Source organism: Bos indicus x Bos taurus, chromosome 17 (genome assembly GCF_003369695.1).
Source record: "Bos indicus x Bos taurus breed Angus x Brahman F1 hybrid chromosome 17, Bos_hybrid_MaternalHap_v2.0, whole genome shotgun sequence".
In the NCBI taxonomy this organism is placed as follows: Eukaryota; Metazoa; Chordata; class Mammalia; order Artiodactyla; family Bovidae; genus Bos; species Bos indicus x Bos taurus.
The window spans coordinates 2,058,738-2,066,869 of NC_040092.1; the positions used below are offsets into that span (position 1 = coordinate 2,058,738).

The 8,132-nt window shown below is 52.2% G+C and overlaps 1 protein-coding gene across 4 annotated transcripts in view; it reads right to left on the reverse strand.

The window, feature by feature from the left end:
• Positions 1-8,132, reverse strand: part of LOC113907274 (immunoglobulin lambda-1 light chain-like) — a 320,444-nt gene that overhangs the window by 93,136 nt on the left and 219,176 nt on the right. The gene's annotated exons all lie outside the window — the stretch shown is intronic.

Sequence of the window (8,132 nt, forward strand, 5' to 3'; positions counted from 1 at the left end):
TCGTTCCATCAGAGCTTGGGTCCCCTTGTCTTTCTTTTTCTCTCTCTTTCTCTCTCTCTCAGGCTAATTCTTTGGAGCGCAGAAGCCTGCTGAGCTCACTTTCTAGTCTGGGCTTGCAAGACCCTCGCAAGAGGGCGCCCTGTGCCTGCGTGAAGCAGTGCAAGCCCTGTGTCAAGGGCTTTACTGGTTTTCTGCGTAAACCAAGGAATATCAGCCTCTTTCTCTCTCTCTTTTACTTTCTTATCGTCGACTCCGGACCACCATGTTCCGGTCCATTAAAGGACCTCAACATAGGAGAAAGGGTTAGTCCCTTCTGACTGAGTCCAAAGGATGTATTGGTCTTACTTCCCCATGAACTTGGAGCACTGTGTACTATATGAGTTGCAGTAATAAACAGCTTCACCCTCAGCCTGTGTGGCCCAATTCCTAACAGGCCACAGAACTGTACCTGTTGAAGACCTCCATGAAAATGGATGGACTAACTTGTAAGTGCATTATAAACCACTGAACTCTACACCTTATAAGTGGACTTCCCTGGTGGCTCAGATGGTAAAGCGTCTGCCTACAGTGTGGGAGAGCTGGGTTCGATCCCTGGGTCAGGAAGATCCTCTGGAGAAGGAAATGGCAACCCACTCCAGTACTCTTGCCTGGAAAATCCCATGGACAGAGGAGCGTAGTAGGCTACAGGCCATGGGGTCGCAAAGAGTGGGAAATGACTGAATGACTTCATTTCACTTCTTCTATACCTTAAATGAGGACTGTCATTTGATGTGAACACTGTTTAAAATAAATGTACTAAGCCTTAGATGGCGATTGAATGCAACTGAAACCCGATTCAGGAAATGAATGTTTTGTTTGCCATGTGTGAGTGTGCTGAGTATGCACACTAATGGATGTGTATATTCATGTGCACATTCAACTACATATACAGATGTGTAGAGAGAAAATGAGAGCTAAAATCAGATAATGGGACTCAAGTATGGTAAAGTGTTAAGTATAGATGGATCTGGGGAAAGGATATGAATCAGTTCTTTTTGAAATCTAATTCATTTAAGTTTGTAATTGTTGACAAATAAAATGATAACAAAGAAGGAACAAATGAAAGTTTGCAAGTAGGTGTGAAGGTATTTGAGGGACCGGATGCAAAGAGCCCACTCTTTAGAAAAGACCCCAACAGTGGGAAAGATAGAAGGCAGGAGGAGAAGGGATGACCGAGGAAGAGAGGGTTGGATGGCATCATAGACTCGATGGACATGAGTTTGAGCAGGCTCTGAGAGATGGTGAAGGACAGGGAGGCCTGGGAAAATGAAGTCCATGGAGCTGTAAGAGTCGGACACTACTAAGCAAATGAACGACAGAAGTGGAGGTTTCGGTCTCACTTCCCCCTAAGCTTGGACCACTGCGCACAGTGCTATCACTTCTAGGAGAGCTCCAATAGTAATCAGCCTCGTCCTCAGCCTGGAGCCCAGAGATGGTCAGGGTGGCTGTGTTTCCGGACTTGGAGCCAGAGAACCAAGCAGGGATCCCTGAGGGCCGTTTGCTGACATTACATATCAGAGTTTTGGGGGCTGAGCCCGGGAGCTGTTGGTACCAGCCCGCACCATTATAACTCCCTACGTCACAGCTGGTCCCAGCACAGGAGGTGGTGACCGTCTGTCCCAGATTCCCAGACACTGAGGAAGGCTGAGTCAGGCTAGACTGGGCCCAGGACCCTGCAAAGAGGAGAAACACACTCTGATCAGATCCCTGCTGGAACCCAGGTCACCCTGAAGACAAAGACACCAGGGATCCGTCAGAGATCCCCGGGGTCCCTTCCCTGGAGGCCTCACCTGAGCCCTGAGTGAGGATGGTGGTGAGGAGCAGAGCCCAGGCCATGGTGGAGATGCCCCAGATGCTGCCTTCTGAGCCCGCATCTCTGGGCCTGGTCCCATACCTCTCTTATCCCCTCTCCCAGAGGAGGGCGGGGTCCCCATGCAAATCTGCTTCCTGCATCTGCCCCTCCTCATTCTCTGCTCACCTCTGGCCTGGCCCTGGACACTAGAGTCTCTATGTCCGTGGACAGCAGGTCTCCTCTGAGAGGATGGAAATGCTTGGATACGTCATCCTTAGTCAGGACACTGACTATTACTGGTCCAGGAAATGGGGCCCTCCTGGATGGTCCCTGACGTCCCGATTGGGAGTCAAGATGTCCTTGGCTGATAATCTGGTAATCACTCTCTGGGTTTTGTGGGTGAAGGTGAGGACAGGGGCCAGAGGGGCTGGGGTTTCTTAGAGATTCAGTCCTGTCTCCTCCTGTCACTGCAGGAGACCTGGGGGTGTCCATCCCCTCCTTATACTATCCCCATAGCACCATGATTCCTCTGCCCCCTGTCTCGGCCTCTGCTGGGCTCTGAGTTTGAACCCTGGGACCTTAATTGGTCTTTGTATAATAGGAAAGGGCCTATGAAGCAGAGCAGGTTGAGGACATTTCACCCCAATTCGCACTTAGAGGCTCAGGAGGTGGCAGCAGAGGGCTTCATACAGGTCAGGAAACCACACCAGAACCTCCCTAAACCCGGGCAGGGTTTCACTGCCCCCTGGTGGCCTCAGAGGGTAAGGACGGTTGCCCCAGGGAGGCAGCTGAGTGGGGTTGACCCCTCAACTCTGACCCCTCCACCTTCTCTTGTCCTCCTTCCAACTCTAGCCAACCTGTCCGCCCTTATCCCCTCCATGCTCCAGTCACTTTATTCAGAAACTCCTTTCAAATGAAATGTTGGCGGGGCCAACACACACCAGGAGACCCTGTCCCTCCCGCAGGTCATTCCTGCTTGTCGGGGCCACCTTGTCCCAGCGGTAGATATGGACACGGAGCTGAGGAGACGGTGGAACTGAAACCAATCCCAGCCAGGAGGAATCCTGGATGAGAAACCTGGGGCACAGAACATGTACGCCACCTTCTCAGAGTGCTGAAAGGAAACATCGCCCAGTGGGACACAGAGAGTCAGCAGGACCGAGAATGACCTGAAGGAGAGCAGGAGAGCAGGGTGAGGCTCTGGGCACAGGACCGTGGGGTCAGGGTTCCCTAAAGGGTGCAGCTCCCGGAACATGGTTCCCTGGAGGCCTGGCCTGTGCCCTGAGCAGGACGATGGGGGGTGGGGCCGAGCCAAAGCCACCGTGGACACACCCAGGATGCCTCCTCCTAGGACTCCCACCAGGGACGGGGCTCTCTTAATCCCCTCGTGTTCTGAGGTGAAGGGGTGCCTCCAGACACATGAGCTCCTGAACCCCAGCTCTGGGCCTCCTGGCTGCTCTCTCCTTTCTGGGCGTGGCCTCTCCCTCAGGTGAGGAGGAGGGGCGGGGTCAGGGTGATTCCCTCTGCACATTCCCTGGGCTGAGCCTGCATCACCAAGCTCAGCAGCACCCTTGCAGGGACCCCCAGTCTCCATCCCCTCACACCCCCGGGAAAGCCCCCACCCTGCCCTCTACAATGCACACCCTGAATGGTGCCGCCCACCCTAGAAGGTCTTGCCTCTCCCTTCCTTTCCTGACTTCCCAGCAGGACACAAAGACTGACCCTGATGTCTCCAGAAGCTTCCTCTGTTGACCATCTGTCACAGCTGATGCAGGGCCCTCAGGTGTATGAGGCTGTCTTCTACTTGGGGGGCAGTAGGGCCATTCTCTCAGGAAGTGTCAGTGTGGGCGCTGAGCTGGCCCGTCGTATGTGGTCCCCGCCTGGTTCCCCTCCTGATTCTGCCGCGTTTTCACTCTGAATGGGGCCACCTGGAGAGACCCTCCCTCACACCTCATTGTCCTCCACAAAGAGCAGGTGCGTCTCAGCCCTGGGCCCACAAGAGCAGCCAGACGACACGGGGACAGAAGAGCCCGGGGACGAGCATCTCCTCCTGGCTCCGGACAGAAAGCGGACCCCTGCCTGAGGGCAGGACAAGGGCCGGACCAACACTGTGAGGCTGCTTCCAGACATCTGTCCTCCTTCACTGACCCAGCTCGTCCCTAGACCGTCCCGTCTGTCCTCTCTTCCTGCTTGGACACCCACCCAGCTCGTCCCTAGACCGCCCCGTCTGTCCTCTCTTCCTGCTTGGACACCCATGTTGGAGACACAGGACTCACTGGCTTTCCTCCTCTGATTTTCCAGGACATTTTATACTTTTCATTTCTTCCTGAAGGCAGGCTCAGCTCTTGATTCTTTCAGAATGAATATAAAGTGAGTATCACAGTTGTTACAAAAGATAATATCTGAATTTCCTATGGCCTAGTATTTAGGACTTGGAGTTTTCACTGACATAATGCTGGGTTCAATCCCTGTTCAGGGTACTAAGATCCCACAAGCCCCACAGGGTTGCATATAATAGTAATAATAATAATAATAATAATAATACCAACTCAAAGTGCATATTCAAAAACTACAGCAATATAGGTGATCAACAAAATAAAATGCTTAACAGATTAGATAACATAGAGTAAATAATACAGGAGATTTACAAGTGGTCATTCCAGGAAAAAGTTATGATGGAGTTCTCTGCATTAGCTTTAAATTTTCATCTAGGTTCGTAGTTATTCCAAGATAAAATAATAGCAAAGAATAAATAATCCTGAGTTTAGAGGTGAAGGGGCTTGAGTTAGCTCAGAGGACGTTGTGGTCTCACTTCCCCATGAACCTGGACCACTGTGCAAGTGGTTGCTGCTTCTGTCTGAGCCACAGTGATAATCAGCCTCGTCCTCAGCCTGGAGCCCAGAGACAGTCAGGGAGGCTGTGTGTCCAGGCTTGGAGCCAGAGAAGCGATCAGGGATCCCTGAGGGTCGTTTACTGACAGCATAAATCAGTAGTGTGGGGCCGTGCCCAAGTGCTGCCAGTACCAATCTACAGAGTTATAACCATGATGTCACTGCTGGTCTCAGAACAGGAGCTGGTGACCGTCTGTCCCAGATTCCCAGACACTGAGGGAGGCTGAGTCAGGCCAGACTGGGCCCAGGACCCTGCAAAGAGGAGAAACACACTCTGGTCAGTTCCCTGCTGGGGCCCAGGTCATCCTGAGGACAAAGACACCAGGGATCAGTCAGGTCCCCGGAGTCACTTCCCTGGAGGCCTCACCTGTGCCCTGATTGAGGACGGTGATGAGGAGCAGAGCCCAGGACATGGTGGAGACGCCCCAGATGCTGCCTTCTGAGCCCACAGCCCTGGGCCTGGTCCCCAGACCTCTCATCCCTTGCATGGAGGGGCCCCCATGCAAATCTGCTTCCTGAACCTGCCTCTTCTCATTCTGTCCTCACCTCTGACCTGGCCCTGGATACTGAGTCTCTGTGTCCTGGAAGAGGTTATAACTCCAGGGATTAAAACTTTGTGACACATGAGATGACATGTAGATAAAGGGCTCAGATGGTAAAGAATCTGCCTACACTGCAGGAGACACTATCCCTGGGTTGGAAAGATTCCCCTGGAGAAGTGTATGGCTACCCACTCCACTATTCTCACCTGGAGAATTCCATGGACAGAGAAGCCCGGCGGGCTACAGTTCATGGGGTCCCAAAGAGTTGGACACAACTGAGCCACAAATTTTTTTGTTTTTAGATACAGGAACATGAATTTTTTTTCACTGGTTGGCAGAGAGAGAAAGACCAGAGGAAGCCCCTCAGGTAATGAGCACCAGGACCTTCAGTGTCTCTTCCTGGATGTGACTGAGTCTCTGGGACCCTCAGAGATGGGCCAATCCCCATCGCCCTCTGCTGGAAGCTAATCTTCGAGGTCTCTATTGTGGGGACAGAGACAAGCCCAGCAGGGGAAACTTCTGCTGTTTGCTGAGTGGCTGGTGGGACCCCTAGCTGCAGCCTTGTCCCATCTTCACCTCCCCCAATCCGCCACCTCTTTGTTCTGAAGCATCTGCACTGTCAAATCCAGGAGCAGATCCTTGACTGAGCAGCCCCTACCCCAGGCCCCAGCGAGCTCCAGGTGCATACTATTCTTCCTGTGGGGGCAGCAGGCACAGCGCTGGCAGAGGGACTTTCTTTTATGATTCAGGAGCTGGCTTCCCACCCAGGAGACCGTCTACCCCTTGGAATCTGTCCCTCTGTGTCCCACTAACATGGACATCAGCCCTGTCCCAGGAAGAGACAGCCATCGACGGCGTTACGGTCACAGTTTCTCATCCAGAAGACGGAGAAGTAACCTTGGGGTCCAGGGAGCACTGAGCAGATTGTGGGGAGGGACAGGCTTAGGAAAGTCACCCTGAAAATCGTTCTTGATGTCAGGCTCCTTTGTGAGTCAAGCTTGGGTGGATTCTGACATAAGCAGATAGGAGCAATGTTAGGAGGAAGTTGAGGGACACAAATCTACCCAGTTTTCAGAAGGCATCTGTGTGGCTATTATGGGAGGTGTCCCAAGAGCAAGTCCACGTTTGTGTAAATGACCTGACATCAAAAGCACAGTTCACACCAAGCTGATTGGAATTAACTCCCTGGACTCAAACAGGTAGAGAGTCTGATTTTATAAAGTGTCAACACAGGGGACTCTATCCCCACAGAGCAAATCCCTGCTTCCTTCCCTGGTGGGTGGAGGGGACCCAGGAGTGCTGGTTAGTGTGTGTTAGTTAGTGTGTGTGACTGTGTATATATGTGTGTGTGTGTTTCTTCAGAGCACAGCCTGTGTTTGTGCATAACCAGGAACTGATGGCGAGAGGTTGGGTTTCCTTGATCTGCGTCCTGAGATCGGGTAAGGAATACAAAAAGGATTTGTGTAGAGAACACTTACCAGTCTGAGAGCAATGGCCTCAGAAAGACAAGCCTTCAAAACTCCCTTGGTTTGATCCTGGGAATGAGATTTCAGGAAGGGTCCAGCTATTCCCCAATAAGAATGACCCCTTGTCCAAACTGTCCTGCAAACTTACGCTTTATGCTAGACCTCTGACCACCCCTTGAAAGTCTGGAATTTCTGTAGAGGCCAGACACAGGATACCTAGGAGACTGAGGGCAGAAAAGGACCTTGAGGGTCTGTCTGATGAGCTGCCCTGGGGCACAGCTCTTCTCAGGCTTTGTCACAACTCAGTGCAGGGTTGAAGCCCTTCCAGTGGCTGCAATAAGAAAGACCTCCTGGAAGCTTCTCCTGGTTTCCTTGACCTTCACCTCATCCCGCATTGACCTTGGCTTATTTTGCTTTGTCTCCAGTCCCTGAAGGAGATCACAACCACCAGAACAATTGTCTATTAAGAATCTTCTTAGTTGTCAAAAAATGGGGGTTTTCAAAGAACTTTTATGATGTGCTTTGTGCTTAGTCTCTCAGCTGTGTTGGACTCGTCTGTCCGTGGGAACTTGGAAAACCAAGCCGTTCCTGCTGTGCAGTGTCCCTCTCACGGGTCATATTCTACACTCAGCCTAGAAACCTGCCAGGGCCTGATTCGAGTTGTTGGTTTAGAAGAAAAGGGTGGCTTTGCAGATGGAGGTCCTCAGGACAATCAGCAGAGCTTGCACTATTGATTTCTCGGGAACTGTGACCTTTTCCTCAGACCATGCACCCACTCAGATGCAGCTCAAAGAGGAGTAACAAAAACCATGAAAACACCCCTTCCTCTTCTCCTCATCCCTCAGAAGGCTCCTCAGGTGCCCTCTCATCTGCCAACGCTTCAAGATCAGATGGAGACAAGCAACCAGCAGTCAGAGCAACAGGGAGCCTGTGACCTCAGGTGGGTTTTGGTCTCACTTCCCCATAAGCTTGGACCACTGTGCACACTACCACCACTTTTATATGAGCTACAGTAGTAGTCGGCCTCGTCCTCAGCCTGGAGCCCAGAGACGGTCAGGGTGGCTGTGTTCCCGGACTTGGAGCCAGAGAAGCGGTCAGGGATTCCTGAGGGCCGTTTGCTGACATTATATATTAGAGTTTTGGGGGCTGAGCCCGGGAGCTGTTGGTACCAGCCCACACCATTATAACTCCCTACATAACTGCTGGTCCCAGCACAGGAGGTGATGACAGTCTGTCCCAGATTCCCAGACACTGAGGAAGGCTGAGTCAGGCCAGACTGGGCCCAGGACCCTGCAAAGACGAGAAACACACTCTGTCAGATCCCTGCTGGAACCCAGGTCACCCTGAAGACAAAGACACCAGGGATCAGTCAGAGATCCCTAGGGTCCCTTCCGTGGAGGCC